We start from the raw sequence: 21,565 nt of genomic DNA on the forward strand, positions 1-21,565 counted from the left end.
TAGAGCCTAATTGGGATTACATCTTTATGTCTCATCTCCTTTATATTTTGTAAACTCTTGAAGGTCAATAAAATGTCCATATAACCCATTATTCCAAGGCATAATTCCTTGTACATAATAGGCACTCAATATATAACTGATAAATGAAGATATTAAAAAGAAATTATGATTCTATTAACTAAGGAGATCTGGAAGGATCATTTGATAGCATCTAGTCTAAAGCCTTCATTTTAGAGATGAGGAAACTGAATCTCAAGGAAGTTAATGATCTTGATCTTCATAATAACTACTTGAGCCACAGCCAGCAGTAAGAATAATAGCTAACATCATTTGACTACCTACCATACACCAGGCCCAGCTATAAGACTTCACCTATTTCAACTATTTTAACCTTTCAACAGTCCTATGAGGTACTCAACAGCTCATTTGATAGAAAAATAGTGTCATGCAGAAAGACTGAATAATTCATACCAAGTCACATACTTTTGTAAATAGCAGGATCAAGATTTGACCACACTTAGATTGATTCCAGAGTATGCACGCTTAACCATGACTCCATTCCGTTGAACCTGTTAATCTAGTCCTCATTCTACTATGCCATTCTACCTCCATTTGTTATCACAGTAGGGTATACAAATATTGGCTGACCCAGGCCTCTGCTGGCTTGTAAAAACGAAAGGCTTGTAAAAAATCACATACATGTAGGCATTCACTGATATTACTAGTAAAGCTAATAAAGAACATGTAGTACAATCCAACAGCAATGTGATTTTAGTTGAGAGATGAAGTGTAGATCCTACTTAACAAAATTTAGTATTTTAGTCTCTACAATTCAGTTTTCCTTACAGCAAGTAACAAAGAGATCCAATAAAGAGAAACAGCCTTGGCTATTCTAAATCTACCATCTCTTCAATTTTTATTGTGCCCTACTTGAAAGGAAAAAAATATACCATATTGGTAGTGCTCATGGAGGTTTTTGGATTTAGGTTCTAGTTGATGACGATGATGATGATGGTAACAATATTTCAATGCCACATTTTTTTCTGTGTATGAGTAAGTTTATTTTCTAAAGCTTCAGAAACCAAAGCCTGTCTCAAGCAAGCCTATTTTGAATTGCTTTATGCTTAGTTTTCCCTGCTAATTAAATTCCAGTTTATAATTTATTACAGTGTTCCTTTTTCTCATTCACTGTATTTCTGTGTGAGCTATTTCTAGATTAGAATTTTGAAACTTTCTCAAGGAAATATAAACCTTGTCTTTCTGTTCATTATAAGAGTAACTGTGACCACAAGATAATTCTGGAAAAGCAATTAAGTAGTGCTTTGATTTTCTCCAAAGTTGTACATTTGTAGTTAAAATCTACAAGTCTTGGACATTACCCTATCCAGACCTCATTCATAGAGAGCACATTTTTCTCAACATCTTCTTTAGATGTCAGCCCCTGCTTTCCCAGCGCAGCTCAAGAGACCCTCCAAAAACACAAACTTGCTCCTGTTTCTCCACTGCATACAGCCCTTCTGTATTTTCTCATTATCCACCCTCTTAGTGTGGCAACTTCTCCACGCTTTGGACCCTTTGTACTCTCTAGCCTCATTTCTCACCACCGCAGGTCCTAGCAATCAACTCACCACCATGTTGCCATTTTTGCAATAGGAAATCTAGAGAACAAATCTAATACTTCTTCCTCATGACCTCATCTCTCAAATATTTAAGTGCAGCTATTGTGTGTTACCAGAGTTTTCTATTTTCCAGGTTAATTTCTCTGATTCTGGACATTCTTCAATAATTATGCTCTAATGTGTCCATGTCTTGGTAAAATCTTTAAAACTGAATTCAATATTTTGTTAGGGTTTATGCTCTTCAGAGAACAGTGAGCTTTTGCTTTCCTCATTCTGCACACTAAATTTTCACTTACGGAAAACAAAATTTCATAAACCTTTTCATTATCCATAGGCACTCAATTTGCACTAGCCAACTAAAACTTTACATTGATTTTCATTATATTAAATTTCCCCAAATCTGTTCTTTGCATTTATTGTTTTAAATATAGATATGGTAATTTATATTTAATTCTGTTGCATTGCATCTCACTAATTTTTAACTTATCATTTCACCCTATTGAAAATGTTTTTCTTTCAGAATCCTATCTTTGTGTCATTTAAAATTGGATAAACAGGCTGTCTTTGTCTTCATTCAATTTATAGATAAAAAGTTGAAAAGCACAGGGCCAAATACCTGGACTGCGGGCAGCTGTTATATTACTATGATTAAAGTCATAATTCACCATCTCTTCATGAAGAAGTTTAGAGCTTTGACAAATATACTCTTCTCAAGAGTATCAAATCACATTACATAGTCTTGGTGAAACCATGTTAGCTCTTTGTGATCCCAAAGCATCCTTATAATCATAATCCTTTTTGAAAGAACATTAAACATTGAAATCACAGATATGACCCCAGAATAGATCTTTTTCCTTTTAGAAAACTTAAACAAGAAAACTGACAGAAAAAAAAAATTCTGAGGAACCACCTCTACTTTCCATAAGTTTTTGAAGACAATTTATAATGACCATAATCATATCAGCAACTTATTATTATAAAAGATATATGATATAATCATCTCTTCACCTGTATTGCTATTTGGTGTTTTTCTTAACCACAGTGACTCTACTCTTCCTAATGTGAAAATTATTTCTCTTGATAGAGAAGATAAAAGTAAAACAGTTCATTTCCTAAAGTCTGAGTTTGTTTTAATTTTATCTGTATTTGTCCAAATCACACTAAATGAGAGTTGAAGAGTGCTCGGAATTGTTTAAAAAACATTTTTTAAACTCTGCCTCCTCCAGCAGAGTTTCTGAAGGCCATACCCTGTCTTCCGTGAGCCCCCAATTTCCCCAGACTCACGAAGGGAGGTCAAATGGGTTTTGACCATGTGTTTCTGAATGTGTGGATGGATGAATCCCTTGATTTGGGGTTGGTCAATGGTGCTCCTTTGTCAGAGCCACTCCTGTTTTCATGTCCTTCCTTCTTCTCTGCCTCTCCTGTCTCTGGTGTCACAGTTGCAGCTTGCCACCCTAACGCTTTCTGCTACCCTGCCATGGGCTGTTGGTGCACTGCCTAGGTCACCATGGTTTCTCCTGCTCCTGCTCCTGACTACTCTGAAGTCACTGCTGCTTCCTTGTCTTGTCTCCTTGATGCAAACAAATCACCTTGCTAAAGTGAAGGAATGTCTTTCTCCCACAACAACTTGTGTGGGAGTGTGCTATTACTTCCTCTTCTTCCTGGGATTCTCACACAAATCCTGGTAGATGGGGTCAGCTGAGTAGTACACACCCAGGCATACTCCAAACTCTCCCTCCCTTTTGACAGAGGCTCATTATATTTCAGCACACTCCTGGATCTAAACTCTCTACTACACTGGGTTCAGGATAATCCAAGATAATCTCCCTACCTCAAGGTCAGATGATCACCGGCATTAATTCTACCTGCAACATTTATTCCCTTGCTATGTAACTTAATATATTCGCAGGTACCAAGGATTATGACATAGACATCTTTAAGAGACCATTATTCTGCTTACTACATCTACTATCCTGTAGGCTACATCTGTCTATAGGAAATACCTATGCCTTGCTCTAACAAACAGAGTTCTGTCTGACCCCAACACAGCCACTTCAATGTACTACCACAGGGCACCTGAGCTTTCTTAGGCATGACCAGGTACCGACTTCTCTGTAATATTCAACTTCAAGGAACACATTTCTGAGTGGTCCTCTCTCTGGCACCCAACCAGGAATGCTATTGTATCTCTCCTTCTCCCTCTTAGAAATAATGCCCATATAGATCCTCTCGCCAATCTCTGATCCTTTCTTGTAATCCTTCACCTGGATTAATAGGTCCAAAAACCATTTCTATAACATTTTCTTTGTAAGTTCTGCAAAAGGAAATTCATCTTAGAACTATCTTAGTACTTGAAAATCATTTTATTGGCACCTTAATAGAAATGTAATTTTTAACATCCTGTTACATGGTACCTTCAATTGTTTAGTATTATGATTCTGCAGTGAATGTTCTTATACACACATCATTTCAAAATTGTTCAAGATGTTAGATAAGTCCAAGAAATGAAGTTAATGACTAAAAAGGGTCCCCATTTTGACTTCTGATGGACATTGCTAAATTGATGTTTATACAGGTTTATCCTCCTATATACAAGTACACTAATTTACACTTCCAAAAGCAAATAATTGTGAAAGACTGTTTTTCCACACTATTACTAACAAGACTTGATGTCTACTTTTTGGGTTTTGCCTATTAAATTGATGCTAAAATATATTTTATTGCATTTCCCTTCCTCTGATTGGAAATGGACACGTTATGATTGAGAGCTATTTGCAATTGTAGGCATTTCCCGTGTGCTTTTTTCTGTTTTAGAATGTAGAATATTCTGGTCATTTTTAGCTGACTTTTGAGAATTCAAGTGGCATGAGGCCAAAGTGTAACTGGAACTAATCTTGAGAATCTCCCCAGGGGAAAGTATCAGGAAAAAAGGATATGAGGCAACAAGTGTCAATAACCAGAGCCCCAGACTCTATTGGAATTCTCTGATTCCCTTAAGTTTTATTGACCACTTACAGCTTGAAGAGTAATAATCATGAAGATTTTCTTATGACTCTAGTACTATCTCTTTCTCTCAGGGGAGGATACAGAAGTGGAGGTTCCATTCCAAGAAATGTAGAGGAAATCTTTCTTTGACTGGGGCTCAACTGAGTAAGGGCAGGGTTAATATTACAAGATCCTGAATTAAGAAGGAACATTCTTAAGGATTCTTATATCTTAAGGATATGAGCAATCCTTCAAATGTGCACAAACTCTTAACTACAATTTATTATATTTAAATGGATAGGAAACAGATGACCAAATTATTTAGGCCTATTTTCAATTTAAAAATATCAGGAGCCTATAAATATCAAAATAAAATTGATCCTTACCTAGAAAACTTTAAGTTTTGTGTTCTTTCTCAAGTTGGAGAAAATGACTATAATGCTTTCTGTGTTATTTCAGATGAACATTGACATTCAGTGCCCTTTAGTGGGATCTTACACAATTCAAGTTCTATATTGAGCATATAATTTATGTCCAATGACACGCTCTCTTGAACTGCTGAAGGAAAAAGACTCCTTCCCTGTTAAAAATATAGGTCCAGGAAATGAGAATGCAGACTTCAGGTATTTTGATCTATTTAGAGAATCCTTGGTTCTGAATAATCCAAATAAATGAAGTTTTGTGAAACTATTTAATAGTGATTAAAGTTGGATCAAAAAACATCCCAAGGATAGTATAATTTACCATGTTTGAAAAAAAATTTTATTTGTTTCCAAGGCTCTTGCCTAAACAGCATAATAATTTTTCTCAGATGATCTTTCCTACACCATTTATTCGATTAGGACTGCCCCCAAAATAGTACCAGTAGTCCTCACTTTGCATGGTAGTGCAGGACCATAGACATGGCCATGCAAGATGACACTATACAGAGTAATCTTAATAACTGATGGGAAAAATTGCAATTGCTCCATGACCTTTAAAAATGTTTGTCAAAACTTTAAAACTCTCTTAGTTTATAAATGTATAGGAAAATGTAAAAAAAAGAGTAAAAATAATATTTACTTAGTGCATGTTAATTAAAAATATTACAGCCATTGAGAGTTAAAATTATTTCTCTGTATTTTCATCAAGAGCTGTTTGAACAGTACTTGGCTTCTCCTTGTCATTGTATAACTTAAGATACAAAGGAGCATCTTTCTTGCTTTGGGGAATTGTCATAGTGCTTTCTACATTTTGATCAGCTTCAAACATTTTAGCCTGTGTGCTTTCAATATTGTGAAACAACTCTGGGAGTTCTTTTAATGTGAAGAAGTTACTTTCTTGAGGATGACTTCATCTTTTTGTCACAATCACTTTCCTTGCTTGTGTTGGTAAGTTCACCTTCTCTATGTTTTTACCAAGTTTCTCTGACTGCATGTCTACAGTCCATCAAATGGGCTAATGCCAACATTCCCACAGTTGGCCATTTCCTCTATAGTTCCTTTATGTTCATTCAACTGGCTATCACTTATCTCTTCACTGGCCTCTCATCATTGGCCAATTCACTCTGTTAATTATCCGTTTGTGTAAAATGTCACTTTAGGTCTATCACCCGGAGACAAGGAAACAACACAACTACACACTTTGCTGTCTGTATGTGAACTGACTAGTGATGTGCAGTCTGTTAACCGATCACAGACAAATTTTAAAAGTGACATGATTTGTTGCTGATTATAATGCTTATCTGTTATGGACATAATGATAGTTGATGGAAGAGCTAGCAGGAAGTTTGTACTGTATGCACTCACTCAGTTCATATGCCATAGTGATTGAAATTTGAACCATGTTGTTAGAGGACTGGTGTTGATAAACCATGGTAGCTGAAATTCATGTGTATGGGAACTGTGCAAAGCAAAGATTGACTTGCTGTAAATAGGAATGATGTATTTACTTCTTTATTCATAAGGTCTGCCTTTTGGAAACAAATAGCTCTTTTTTCTAAGTGTAGTTTAAGAAAATGGCAGAAGAAAGTGGACAAAATACTAGGACCTGATGAAAGATCATTCTGTTGAAAGCTCTGCATTTTTCCTTATTTTCCAAATAATTTACATAATATCTACTATCCCAGGAATTTCTCTAAAAGCTTTACAATCGTCAGCCTTTTTAATCATCTTCGTAACAATGAAGTAGTCACCATTATTTTCCCCTCTTAAAGATGAAAAAATAGGAACAAAGAAGTCACTTGCATAAGGTTTATAGCTTGCAAATGGCAAAGCAAGATTCAAACCCAAGCGGCCTGGCTTTGCAGGCTGTGCTTTCAACCACTGCATAATGCTGCCTTGTGTCATCAATCTGCGTTGCTAATTCTGCATAGTAACACATTATCAGGTCCTTGCTCTTCCTGATAGAGTTAGGTCTACCTCATTCATTGTTGTACTTTATGACTGTAGATGCAGAATTCAGCACAGAAAGCTGATATTATTTATGACAGAGATTACGAGGGTTCCACAGAGCTTAGGGGAGAAGTTGTGCCTTTCTTTCAGGAGAACCACGAATGCAAAGGGAATGATTTGGAAGAAAGGGATATAGCTGGTGACATCTCAGGGTCTGAGTTAACGAGCTCAGAGGGTCAGAAGGGTGAAGTTCTGAGCATGGAGCTCTCCCTGAAGGTAGAAAAAAAAACCCCACCAGGGATCACGGAATGAATAAATTATTTACTCCATTTCTACTCAGATTACAAGGGACTCTTTAAGGTAACACTCAAGTTCACTTCACTGAAATTTAAATGGCATCAATTTTACTTTGCTTTGCAGACAACTGTCCACGGTTCCAACCACGAAACCTGAACATTATAAATTTAGTGAACCTGACAAACATATTAATAACTAATATTAAGTAGACACAACTGTCAGAACACAGCAAGTTCAAAAATATTATCCCATTTCTTTTATTAAATGTCTGGGGAATACCAGTAATCAGATAACTTAACCTGCTTCTTTGGAATTGTGGTTAAAGATTATGGTTGCTTATTTTTAAATCTTCTTGTGTTTCATGGCCACTTCCTGAGTGTCTGCTTGGTGCCTAGCAACTGCCAACCATCCAATTTTCAGTGCTAATCCTTTTCTCTTTGGCAAATAAAAAGGAAAAAATCAAAGGTTATGCAGGTTGTTACTAGAAACAACTTATTTCGTAGAATAATATGAATGACCTAGAATAATCCATTCATGAATAGAAGGGCACAAAGAAGAACACCGTACAGGGTCTATTTCTCATGGAGTCTTTCACCAATTTCCAAGGCCAGTTCCATGAGCTGTGAGAATTCTTTTATTATTTATATAATAAATCTTGGTCCCGAGTGATTTCACTTAAGAGGAGGAAGAAAGGAGAAGGTCAGTACTGAATAAAAACTAGTAAAATTGTGTGCAGGTGGTGGGTGGTATGGTAAAAAGCATATGAACTAAAGACAAGAGACAGATTTGTGTTCCAGACAAGTGATTACCCCAGGTGGGCATCGGTTTTCAGTAAGAAGAAAGGATTGAGCTATTTGATCTCTAAATTCACTTTAAGTTCAGCATTTGAATAATATTACAAAAGCACTTTAATTATTTCAAGGTCATCTAAAAAACTAACATTCATTAGCTCATGACACTCAATGCTGAAATGCCTCCACTGGCTTTCCATTTCTCTTAGAATAAAACCCAAATTCTTTATCATGGCCCAGAAAGCCCTGAGTGATCTGTCTCTCCACAACCTTTTCTCCATTCACACCACCCTCCGTTCACATGCCCGGTTCAGTTACCCACACTTGCAAAGCTCAAGTCTGCCTTGAGGCTTTGCCCTTCTTTTCTTTAACATCCTCTGTCCATGTCTAAGCATATCAAGTCCCCCAAGTTCTTGTCCTTTGGGTCTTAGCTCAAATGTCACCTCCTCCTTCTCAGAGAGGCTCTCCCTATCCAGCTGACTTAAAGGAGGCTTTCCCAAATTAATCTCTATCACCTAGCCTAATTTAATTTTCTCTGTAACAACTTGCAGTGGTTTTATTCATTTACTAGCCCTTCATTTGCTTTCTCCTAAACAAATGCATAAGCTATGAGAAAGCAGGGATCTTATCCATCTTATTCCTCTGTGTACCCTCTGGAACAGTGCCTGATAGGCACTAAATAAGTATTTTGAGAATAAATGAATGATCATATGCCAAAGCACAATGCTTGGTACATAGTGAGCATTCAGTAAATATTTTCTCAATGTAACTGAATGAGTGAACTTGGTCACCTTCTTATAAAGGTGATGGATGAATTATTTATTATCTATTCTGTATTAGTTTCCTATCACTGCTGTAAACAAATTACCACAAACTTGATGACTTAAAACAACACAGTTATTATTTTGTAGTTCCGGAGATCAGAAATCTAACATGAGTATCATGGGGCTAACATCAAGGTATTGACAGGGTTGCATTCATTCTGGGGATTCTAGGGGAGAATCTATTACTTTGCCTTTTCCAGCTTGTAGAGGCTGCCTGCATTCCTTGGCTCATAGACCCTTCCCATCTTCAACACCAGCAATGGCCAGTTGAATCTTTATCATGCTGTATCATTCTGACACTGATTCTCCTGCCTCCCCTATGATTCTATTGGGCCTAGTTGGATAATCCAAAATAAGCTCATCTAAAAATCCTTAATTTAATCACATCTGCAACATTCTTTTTGCCCTGTAATGTAACATATTCATAGGTTCCAGGAATTAGGACATGGACATCTTCTGGAGGGTCATTATTCTGCCTGCCACATTGTCATTTTGAATGATTCTGCAACAAATCACACTTGTCTTGGGTAATCTATGGAAACCTCTTATCTTTTAAACATGCTACATGGTCACATTCTGGGGAGGATTCCCCAGAATCTTATATCTCATTTTCCTCTCTTAGGGCTATGGCGGGTGAGTAATGCTACTTTGCATACATTGAGCAAAAGGTTTACACTCCTGCCACCGATGCATTTAAACAGCCTAAAAATAAGCGGATGTTGACATCTCTGGACAGGCTAAAAATCTATTTCTGTTACTGGTAGAGGATAATTATGAGAAAACACGTTCCATTCCAACCCCATCACGAAAATACGGACAACACTACTGTATATTGTAAGAAGATAAAATTCAGTGAGAGTCAAGGAAATTGCACCATTATTAGAAGGATCTATCTTAAGCCTGGAAGGCAGGGGGGAGAAGGGCTGTATGATAGACTCCAAAATTTGCATTGAATTAAGGCAGTTCTCTTCACTTGCCTAGGCTAAGTCAGCCTGTACAATTAAGCAAATCTGGGGGCCTAACACATTAACTTGCTATGGATATATTCTAACTGCCTTGGCACAACTAGTGCTTCTGGCATTATTTATGAAGGCAGTCTTGCTATATTTGCACAGCATGCAGCATTGTTCATAGCAAGCTACAGATTATTGTCAATGAGTAATGCCCGAGAAGCTCCTAACCCTTTGTGCTTATGCCTAATAACTAAATAGCAATAGCTGCTTTTCTGTGTTCTGCTTAAGATTATAGCACAGCCATAAAGAAACTACTAGTGGCAAGATCCATTCAGCATCAGTGACTACCACGGCAAAGTTACGAGTTCTTATCGTTCCCTGTTATATTATAAACAACGTTCATATTAAGATTTCTTTAAGTTGATGAATCCTAAATATGGACATCAAATTTTCTGAAATCTCCTATTACTTGATTTATTAATCAAGCCTAAGTATACAGTGGGTCTTGCTTGGGAATTTACCTTTGGGAAGAATAATCACAGAGAAATGGGAATTCCTATAAATCATTCTTACCTCTGAATTATTAAATATTGCATGGAAGTGTATCTTCTAACATTCAGTGGAGGGTTGGGATTTTTCTCCTGCTAACCTTTGTCAGAGAGCTTCAGAAGAGGGCAGTGGATCTCAAAATTCCCATTTCACAGCCCAGTTTGGTAAAGGCAAAAATCCCTCAGAGATTTCCCCTTTACCTCTTCTTAAAGGCCACATAGAAACACTTGACCAAAGTTAACAGGAAAACCAGTGCTCCCTTAGCTAAAACACCATGAGGGCAATCTCTGTACCTGCTGCCTAGTTTAACCTTCTCTGTGAGATCACCACTCAGTGGAAGACTCATGACTTACAGAAGATCATATAAATGAAGTGCCACAAACACTGGACATGGAGGCAGAGCAAGAGTCTTGGACAGAACTGTAGTCATGAGGGACTCACCATTAAGGGGATCAGGAGCTCTCCTTCCTCTTCTGGATTTCACCTGGCTTCATCATCTCACCAGAGTGCGTTTGTTTTCGGAAACTACCAAAACAAATGAACACAATTCAGGTTGTTTTAAACATATGATATTTATTCTCTCACAGTTCTGGAGTCCAGAATTTCAAAATCAAGGTGTCAGCAGAATGGTCCTTCCTTGGAAAGCTCTAGAGGAGAGTCCTTCCTTGCCTCTTCCAGCTTCTGGTGGTTCCAGGTTCTCCTTGTCTGGTGGCTGGATAATTCCAGTCTCTGCTCCATCTTCATATGGCCTTCTTCCCTGTGTACCTCTGTGACCAAATCTCCCTCTCTTTTCTCTTATAAAGACACCAGCCTTGATTGTATCATCAAGATGCTTAACTAATTACATCTGCAAAAACTCTATTTCCATTCTGATGTTCCAGGTAGACACGCATTTTTAGGTGGATGGGCACTATTCAATCCACTCCATGGTATTTGGTTCCTCCGCCTGGGCCAGGTTGCTTGAGAAGAGCTGTATTCCCATGGCTCCCAAGCTTCCCTTATTCTGCAGCTGTCCTATTCCCCAGGCCCTTGCAAGAGGTGTAGGGAACCTGGAGCCCAGACTGCTTCCGAACAGCACACCTCCACCCTGCTGGCTGTCTTTCCTGCCCTGCTCCACAACAGCCAGGCTTTCTCCCTGCAGAATACCTAGGAAGGCTGGCTCCACCCTATCTCCCATATCTCTGGGGAAATGGACCTCTGTCTCTGAGGTTCCCTTCATCTCCCTGGAAGACTTTGTGACCGTCCACTCAGCACTCAGGCAACCTCGAAGAGTTCAACTTTCTATTTAAAATACACTTTTTTCTTCTGTAAAGGTGATGCAACTTTATTACAAGATGATTTTTAAAATACATCATAGTACTAAAAAGATAAAAATCATCATTGATCCCACCACATAGAGGTAACCACTACTACTGTTTAAATGAATTCCCAGCAATCTTTCTCTATGAAATATATAATACACATTTTTAAAAAGGAGTTAGAACAAGAGTGCACATATTGCTTCCCAACCCCTTTGGATCTCAGATGCACAGAACTGAATTAACTTATAAATTTAATTTTATGATATGATAAACACCCAGGAAAAAAGCACGCAAGAATGAGAGTATTTTTAACTTGCTCTTTTCACATTATCTGTTCTAGTCATTTCCTCATTAAAATTGAAACACAATTTTAATGGCTGCTTCTTATTTCACCTTATACCTTCATTGCAATTAATATAAATAATCCTACATTACAAACATACAGACCAAATCCAATTTTAATTAAATAGTAATAAAGCAATATAGGGGCACCTGGGTGGCTCAGATGGTTAAGCGTCTGCCTTCAGGTCGGGTCATGATCCCGGGGTCCTGGGATTGAGCCCCACATTGGGCTCCCTGCTGAGCGGGGAGCCTGTTTCTCCCTCTCCATCTGCCTCTGCCTGCCACTCCCCCTGCTTATACTCTCTCTCTCTCTGTCAAATAAAAAATAAAAAATCTTTAAAAAAAATAATAAAGCAATATATAGCTTTATTTTGAATCTTCTTGAATATTGCGGATACATTTCTTAATGAAAAGACAAATATGTTTTAAAGTTTTTGATACATATAACTAAATCTCTAGTTTATAACAATTTTTAATTACACAATCTGGTTCATTATTCTCTTCAAACACTATTAACTGTATCAACTTTGGCTAACTTAAGAGACAATATTACAGCATTTTATTTTGCATTTCTTTGATTACTAGTAAGGTTGGAGATTCTTATCATATATTTATGAATCATTATACTTCTTTTGCAATGGTCTTTTCAAATTCTTTACCTATTTTTTCCATTGGAATATTTATCTTTTCAGTAATTCATTTTTTCACTCAACAAATTTTTATTGTCTGCAGTGTGCCAGACAGTGGGCTAGATTGAGGGAAAAGAATGTTGGAGGTTAAGGGGGAGATGGTGTGTTTCTGCTTTGTGGAAAATTATGTTCATTTTACATACATTTACAAAATCTCTTTATGTATTAAGGCTACTAATCCTTTGTTATGTGTCATTAACATTTACTGGTTTGTCATTTGTTAATTGTGTGTTTGATAAGTATTGTTTTATGGAAGTTTGGGGAGATATCATTTGTACTTTTCTTCATTTTGGGGGGCAAGAAAGGGGTTTATTTTTCAGAGAACTTCCTCACCAAAATATCCAGCCATTGTTCTTCACATTTGCTTGCATTTTCACTCTTTTCATATAATTTTCCCATTTGGATTTTATTTTGATATATGACATGAGGTTTTAGAACCTTCTTATTTTTTCAAATGTAAATTATCCCAGTACCATGAACTAATGATCTGCTATTTTCTCATTGTTTAGAAGCTCGTATTTATCATATAGTAACATTTTATAAATATCAGAGTCTAAGATTTCCATTCCATTTCATTGTTTTGTCTATTCTTAGACCAATATCACAGTATTCATTATTAAAGCTTTAGGTTTTAGTATATGAGAGTGCCAATTCTTGCATTTTTTCACTCTTTTTCCTGATCCAGGATAACTTTATTATAAACATCAAACATACAAATAAAAGACTCCTATGGAATCTTTGATTGGAGTTGGCATAATTTCCCTTCAGACTAAATCTACCATATTTAGTTCCACTCCCCTCTATTTCCATTTGCTAAGCAATACTTCCTAATTATCTTTTACTCCACAGTCCCTTAAAATACATAACCCTAATGCCACACCTTCCAGGACCACACTAAAAAGACCTGTCAATTCAGGTCTTCTGTTTCAAACTTGACCTCATAAACGAAGAGGGTTGTAGGAAAAAAGAAAAGCTGTTTAGAACTTAAAAGGAAGATTGTTTCAAATTCAAATTTTATTAGCAATGTAAATTTATAAATCAAGGTAAATAAAATGCACTTAATCTTCTTTTTGCTGGTTAAAATTGTACAAAAATTTGATATATTTTATTGCAAAAGAAAAGTATTTCAGATACTTTATGATTATTAAAAGATTTATTGACTAGTCTGATCCTATATAGCATTGTCCTGGAGGATAGAACAAATAGATGTTCCCTAACATTCTTATTTTAACTATGAGAAATGCATTGGGTTCAGATGGCTATCTCCTGGAGCTTTTCACTAAAAACATGTATGCAACTTTTTGCTCCTTCTGAATCTGCTACATGTTCCACATTGCTCTTGTCCCTAGCTGTCTGGTCTGCAACATTTGCCTCTTGCTTGGTTTGGTCATCTTCTTTGTACATGCTTATGAAAGCACAAGCTTACGTACAGGATCACAAGCAAATGTCTATATAATTTCCATGAGCCTTGGAAAAAAAATTAAATGATGAACTCATCTAAATTTCCCAGAGAGTATCAGCAGATAAAGAACCATCTTTATTTTCTATGAACCTTGATAAGTCTGAATAGTTAGGTTGCTACCGTTATCCAGGTATAAGCAATAATAGCTTGCTTAAAACTTTGCAGTCCATTCCAAATAACACAACTCACAAAAACAAATAAACAAACAAACATGGAATTCACTAAGTATTCATCCTTTGCTCTCTTGGCACCTAAAAATAGGTCAAATTTCTTACTCAAATGTCCAAAGAAATTTTACCTATGTATGTTAGGCTTTTTGTCATTGTTTTCTTTTCAAGAACTGGGTTGAAGCAAATCAGGTACCTCTTAGTTAAAGCACTGCAAGTAATTCCAGTGGAAAACAAAGGGCTGCTAAGATAAAAGACCAGCCATGAAAACAGGCAAACACTCAGTGAGCCCTTCTATGTGATGTTTGTGTTTTCATGTGCATTGATCTCAACATTACCACCTTTTAAGTAGTTAGTTTCTCAATTCCAGCAACTGTGTCTCTCTGGTGATTAGCATGGGACTTGGTATTTGAAGGATTTTCTTTTTTTTTTTTTAAAGATTTTATTTATTGATTTTACAGAGAGAGACACAGCAAGAGAGGGAACACAAGCGGCGGTGGGGGGGTGGTGGGGAGAGGGAGAAGCAGGCTTCCTGCTGAGCAGGGAGCCCGATGCGGGGCTCGATCCCAGGACCCGGGGATCATGACCTGAGCTGAAGGCAGACTCTTAACGACTGAGCCACCTACGCGCCCAAGGATTTTCTGCAAGTGTTGACAGACTACCCCAGTTTCTTTGTTTATTTCCCTGGAAGCTCTTACAGTAGCACTGAGAAACCTAGTCCCATCTTGGAAAAATCATCACTGAAGTTTTCCCTGGGGAGTCTCAGAACTTGAACATGCCACCCCCACAATGCTGTGGGGTCCTTAGCAAACGCCATTACTGAAAATACGTGTGTAAGAACTGAAGTTCTTACTCACCCAAAGAATCACAAGGGTACCAAAGGCCAAAAAAATCTGCCTTAGCCATGCAGGCATCAAACTGACTGTACATTCCAAGTAGATCCTCTTCAAAATTTTCTTCTCCAAAGCCTTTGAAATGTCTTATTTTTTCCCAATTTCAATTGGCAATCACTGTGTAACTGGACATTATTTAATTTATATGTAAATGAAATTATAGTTTCATTTTCATTTATGTTTCACTTGAAGGTGAAAAAAGTCACTATGTCTGGCTTATTAAAAACTAAACAATTAAGTAGAATGAGTCTCCCTACATAGACTAAAGATAGAATTCTAAATTATACTTACACTTTTCAATTTAATGACATGATCATATTGAATTAGACTTGTGACATTATCTAAAATGTCTAGAGTTTTCTTACTCAGCAAATTTTTAGTCCACTGTCCTTATGAAAAGTTTGGGAACTCATTGTCTCACATTTTCTTTTTTCTGACCCCACATTGATAATCAGAGTCATCACACATTTTCTTGGCAATTTCTTCAAGCAGGAGATAACTGCTCCTTTGAAGACAGGTTGCTGAATGTAAATTTTACCTGGATTTCATGGAGTCACTTACCTCCTATGATTGCTTTATTTATGTTTAAAATAATTTTTAAAATTCCTACCTTACCCTGGATCTTTGTCATGGAACATTCTACTGGTATAATATTACAATAGAAGTTGACCAAACTTGAGTGACATAGACTTCAATGGGTCTATGTAAAAGGTCATGCAATTAAAACATGTAGGGCCTTGCTTAATTAAACAGATAAATGCTCAGGAACACATAATCAAGTTAAGTGTCCCTTTTATGTACTGAATTAACTAAAAATAGGTGACTTGAGTTAATGTTACATGTAAGCAACCTAAGGTTAATTTTTAAAATAAATAAAAATAGGGACACCTAGGTGGCTCAGTCGGTTAAGTGTCTGCCTTCAGCTCAGGTCATAATCCCAGGGTCCTGGGATCCAACCCCTCATGGGGCTCCCTGCTCAACAGGGAGTCTTGCGTCTGCTTCTCCCTCTTCCTCTGCCTCTGCCCCCCACTTGTGCTCTCTTTCTCTCTCAAATAAATAAAAATCTTAAATACCCAGAAATTTTGCAGGTCTTATAAATAGTAATGACTAATATTTACATATTAGTTACATTTTTGATGTGCTGAGCACTTTATGTATATCAGACCTCTTTAATCTTTCCAACAACTTTAAGTTAGATACTATCATGCCCATTTCACAGATTAAAAAACTAAGGTACAGGAAGGTTAAGTAACTTGCCCAAAGTCACAAAACTAGTGGCAGCAGAGTCCAGATTCAAACTCATGCCACCTGACTCCAAACTCATTTTCTTAATCAGTATGCAATGCTACCCCTAAAGCTTGTTCCCAGGCAGTTTCCCAACCAAGCATTATCCAAGAGCCTGACCTTGCTAAACTTCTACTGTCAAGTGAGTTGTGACGAATTCACAAAGCTATGCAGGTTGGAATCCATAGTCCTGCAATAACACCCAAAACTCCTTCTTGGCCTGAAAGTAACCAACAGATGGAAGGTCCTGACTTAGAAATGCCAGATTTAGCAAATAAAAATATAGGATGCCCAGGTAAATTTGAATTTTAGGCAAATACAGTTTTTAAAAATATAAGTATGTTCAGGTTCAGGATATGGTTATGCCCCTACATCGCCGCTCCTGCCCAGCCAACTAGCCCCCCTTGGTAGCAACTCATCGGGCCCATTGCCTAAGCAGTATGACTTAATGGACTGAATTACAGGGAAGTCCCTTGTCCAAAAGGTTTCATCCATCTTTTTATATTTCAAATGCAGACCGAGTCACAAAGGGTAAGGTATTTTGATGCCAAAACATCAGCAGAAATTGTCACAAACTCCTGGTGGTCATTTTCACTCCCCCTACACTCCTGGCCCTCAATCCTCAGTGCAATGAACTATTCAAAACTTCACATTGAGAAGAATGTCTTTCTCATTCAATTGCTTTCCGGGTATTCAGTTTCAGTTATAAAATGTAAAGACCAGATGGACATGGTCTTTGAACATCTGAGGACAGAATTTGGTCCTGGATGTTTTGTGTAGACAGCCTTAAAGCCTACACTGGGGATCAGGCCAAAACGCATGATTCCACGTAAAATTAATTACTGGGTAAGCTTCCCATTACTGAGTTCACAGTGGCCTTGAAAAATATTGTCCTTCGAGGTATGCCAAGTCAAAATCATGCAGAGTGCTATTTAATTGATGCATTGAGCTTAAAAGCAGCCAACCCCATCATATTAGCCCTGTGTTGGGCACATCAGCAACAGCTCAATAAATAACTTGTTGACCGAGTGACTGAAGGGGTATTGGAAAGGTACTGGGTGATTCTCTGCTTCATGACCAGATGTCCTTTCAAGGGCAAATCCAGCAGGGCAAGGGAAAGCTGCTGAAAATTATTCATGAGAGCAAAAGAGAAGAGAAACACATTATCCGCATTCTATGGTGAATGCATAAGCATTGGAAATGGGAGTTGTCACAACAGTGAGAGCAGAGAAAATGGCACAGGATTGGGAGTTTGGACGCTTGGATTTTGGTCCTTTGCCAACAACCCTGTGGGAGGCTATGGAAAAGTTCATTTATGTTTTCTCTGGAAGTCTGGCTAAACGTTTTCTAAGGACACTTCTATTCTTTAATTTTACGATTTTTCTTCTGACCCAGGTTTATATGCATTTAAGCATCAAGAAGGTTTAGTTCTCTGCCTCTTTTCAAGTATTGATTTGCTGCTTTGATTCCTCAACTTTCTAAGCGTATTTCATACTTGAAAAATGTGACATCAATTTCTTATGAATAATCCCAATTGTAAAGGAGTTCAGCTAGTTAGGTTAATCAGTGCGGTCTTAGAGTTGTCATATGATCGATCCTTTTATAGCCATTCATTCTTTTATTCAGTGAATGCTGAAATTTTTGTCAGTAAATAGTTAATATTTATTAAGAACCTACTACATATTATGCAGTGAACCAGGTGCTGGTGAGAAGTATCTTATTCTCAAAGAGCTTATAGTCTGTGTAGAGAAACAGGAATGTAAACAGAACTTCAACACATTGTGGTAGGTACTATAAAAGAAGTGTTTACAGAGAGCCATGGTAGGCCAAAAGGAAGGGGACCATCTCCTATCTGAACCAATCAGAGAAGACTGGTACAGAGGAGAGACCACTTGAGCTGAACATTGAAAGATGAGGTTGTCAGAAGGGCTAGAAGAGGCGTTCCATCAGAAAACGCAGTATTATTCTACAATAACATGCACAACTTGTATGGGCTTGAGGATAAAGTGACGTTGAGAAGGCTCAAGAGGCCAGGTTTGATAGCTAAAACACACCAAATTAAGAGAGAAACGAGGGATCAAAATAGAAAAAAAACATAAAAATGTGTTAAAATAAGTATGTATGTTTGTGGCACAAAGGTGCAAGCGAGATTAAGAACATGAATCCTCGCCCTACAGAAGATTGTACTGAACAGCACACGACCTTCCACAGGCCAGTCTTCGGAGCAGACATCTTGCTGTAGCTTCAACCAATGATTCTGTACTGAGTTTCTCATTTTCCTTAATGCTAGGCCTTCACAAGGCTTACGTCTCTTTGACCCTCAAGCTAAAGTTGGCCTTCCTTCCCCAGCAAGTACTCTCCATCGTGTGACCCCGTTGATCACAACTTGTAAGTGCCTTGTCTATTCATCTGTTTATTTGCTTTGAACTCGGAAACGATGTGGTTCCTTCCACAGACAATGATCATTTGAGCTTCTGCTTCTACCCTTCAGTAAAGCATCCATTTCCTGGGTGCTGCAAACCGATTGGTGCTTCCCACTGTGTCTGGCATATCAAAGCCAAAAATCCCACGGTAACAGCTAGGAGCAGGAACCATATTTTCTCCTGACACTGCACTAACCATCACAACATCTCATATTTCCAGGGAACTTGTAATCCTTCAATAAATAGTGGTAAAAATTGCTATTTCATATTTGTATTACATTTTATATCTTAAAAAGCCCTGAAGTTGGCTCCTCAGTCCTAAAGAAACCTGTTTCTTTCTCTCCTAGAATGAGTTAAGGTGCTGGAATGGGAACAGATGGAAAAAAGTGATATAATTAGGAACCAGCAGGAACAGTGGCTTTCCTATTTGTACTGCATGGTTCCTTTCATTGAGTGTAATGTATGAGCTCCAGTATAATATGTAATGTGGTCATCAATTTTAATTTTGCTAGCCATTTATTTGACTGTTGCTGCCATTCTCATCCGAATCTTCAAAGGGCACTGCCAGGATGATTAGCACAGCCACCAGCTCTTTCTCCTGTAATATCACTGAATCCGATCAACCGATTTTCTTTGCAACTTAGGATCACAGGTAGAGAGCTCTTGCACTCACTCACTCTGATAATCATTTGTCGAGAAGCACAGATTTTAGAAGAGTAGTAATCACAATTGCACATTCTGTCTATAACTCATTTAATATAATAATAATGCTAATATAACTCATGTCAGACAAATTATTTGGTCCTCTTCCACATGTAAATGGTTATAGCACCTTTGATTGCATACTCCTGCCTCTGCTCAGTTAAAACAGGGTTCATATCCTCAACTGAGGACATGAGAAAAGAAAGCATACTCAAAATTGGCCACTTCACTGAAAGATCTGATGTTTAAATGTTTCACCTGCAAATGACTATTCCAAATGCATATAAAAGCCAGGAGTCCCCTTGCGCACTAATGTTGTGCTTTGCACATCTTTACTACATACAAGCCAAGTTTATGCAGGAAATCAGTACTTAGTGCTAAAATTCATGAATAAATGTGATTTCAGTTGCTGTTTAAGTTCAAGGAAGATGCTTTTAACACAAATCTACATGGGCAGATTTGCTGAATTATCAACTTCAGTGGATGTTTATAGTCTCAGAGTTCACTTGCGACAAAAAAAAAAAGTCAAAGCATTTTTTTTATTAAGCTGGTGGTTATTTCCTTTTCCCTAAAATTTGAAGAAATTCACATGGAGTCTGATTATAACTTTACCATCTGATAAATGGCTTTCCCCTGGGATAGTAAAATATACAAGTGACTTCTCTAGTTATGACATGAGGTTACCAAGGAAAACTAGGCAAACCGTGGGTTCTAAATTTCCTACAATATGTTCAAAGCTAAACAGACAAAACTTCTATGTTGGCATCCTTGCTGGCTGAAATCTACCTGCCTCATTATTTACGGATTATTGTTTTTCCCACCTAATTCCAGTACTTGTTTAATGCTTAAAGGCTCTCATAAAATGCACATAGGTATTGTGTCATCCGTGCTCCTGAGATGAATTTACAGCTAGAATTTACTAGCCTTTAATGACAGTAGAAACTCCTTACTGAAATTCATAGTTGACAATTTATGCCACACAGTTCAACTCTCTGTAAATACTCAGACATACTCACTCATACATACACCAGGAGATTACAAATAATGGCATTCTGCATGGCAGGCAATTGCATTCTGAATAATCAGTGCCCTTTAATATTCTCATAAGTTACTGTGTTTCAAATTAAGACTAACGTAATTGCAATACTCAACACTGTAAGCTATTGGAATTAAGTCCCCCACTGACTTGGAAGGCCCATAAGTAAGAGATGCTCATTTTTGTTTGCCACTCTATCCCCCATGCCTAGGTCAGTGACTGAATTATAGTAGGTTTCTTTCTTAAAAACTTCGTTTTAAAAAATAAATGAATAAGTTGTCTAAAAAATTAAGTGGAAAATAATTTCCTCCTTTTTAAATTCCTTTGTGGTAAAGCAGTGTGGAGGTGGATATCATTTTGGATCAAGAGAAATCAAAATTTTTTTTAGGATTTTATTTATTTAGGGGCGCCTGTGTGGCTCAGTCATTAAGAGTCTGCCTTCAGCTCAGATCATGATCCCAGGGTCCTGGGATCCAGCCCTGTGTTGGGCTCCCTGCTCAGCGGAGAGTCTGCTTCTCCCTCTGCCCGTCCCCCTGCTCTTGTTCTCTCTCTGGCTCACACTCTCTCTCAGATAAATAAATAAAATCTTAAAAAAAAAAAGATTTTATTTATTTATTTGTCAGAGAGAGAGAGAGAGCACAAACAGGGGGAGTGGCAGGCAGAGGGATAAGCAGGCTCCTGGCTGAGCAGGGAGCCTGATGCGGAACTCTATCCCAGGACCCTGGGATCATGACCGGAGCTGAAGGCAGATGCTTACCTGACTGAGCCACACAGACATCCTGAGAAATCACAAATTTGATTCATATACATTTGATACAGACAGTAGCCAGCTGGGCAGGATTTAAAGGTGAATATTTCCCCTTTACGGGAGAATCT

The 21,565-nt window shown here is 37.6% G+C and overlaps 1 long non-coding RNA gene across 1 annotated transcript in view; it reads right to left on the reverse strand.

Moving 5' to 3' along the window:
• LOC145723131 (uncharacterized) overlaps positions 1-21,565 on the reverse strand; it is a 188,087-nt gene that overhangs the window by 85,849 nt on the left and 80,673 nt on the right. Inside the window, exon 2 of the long non-coding RNA XR_014147987.1 lies at positions 10,832-10,915. This is a non-coding gene — a long non-coding RNA (uncharacterized LOC145723131). The remainder of the gene's footprint in view (positions 1-10,831; positions 10,916-21,565) is intronic.

Source organism: Leptonychotes weddellii, chromosome 8 (assembly GCF_054177405.1).
Source record: "Leptonychotes weddellii isolate Sample4059 chromosome 8, ASM5417740v2, whole genome shotgun sequence".
Lineage (NCBI taxonomy): Eukaryota > Metazoa > Chordata > Mammalia > Carnivora > Phocidae > Leptonychotes > Leptonychotes weddellii.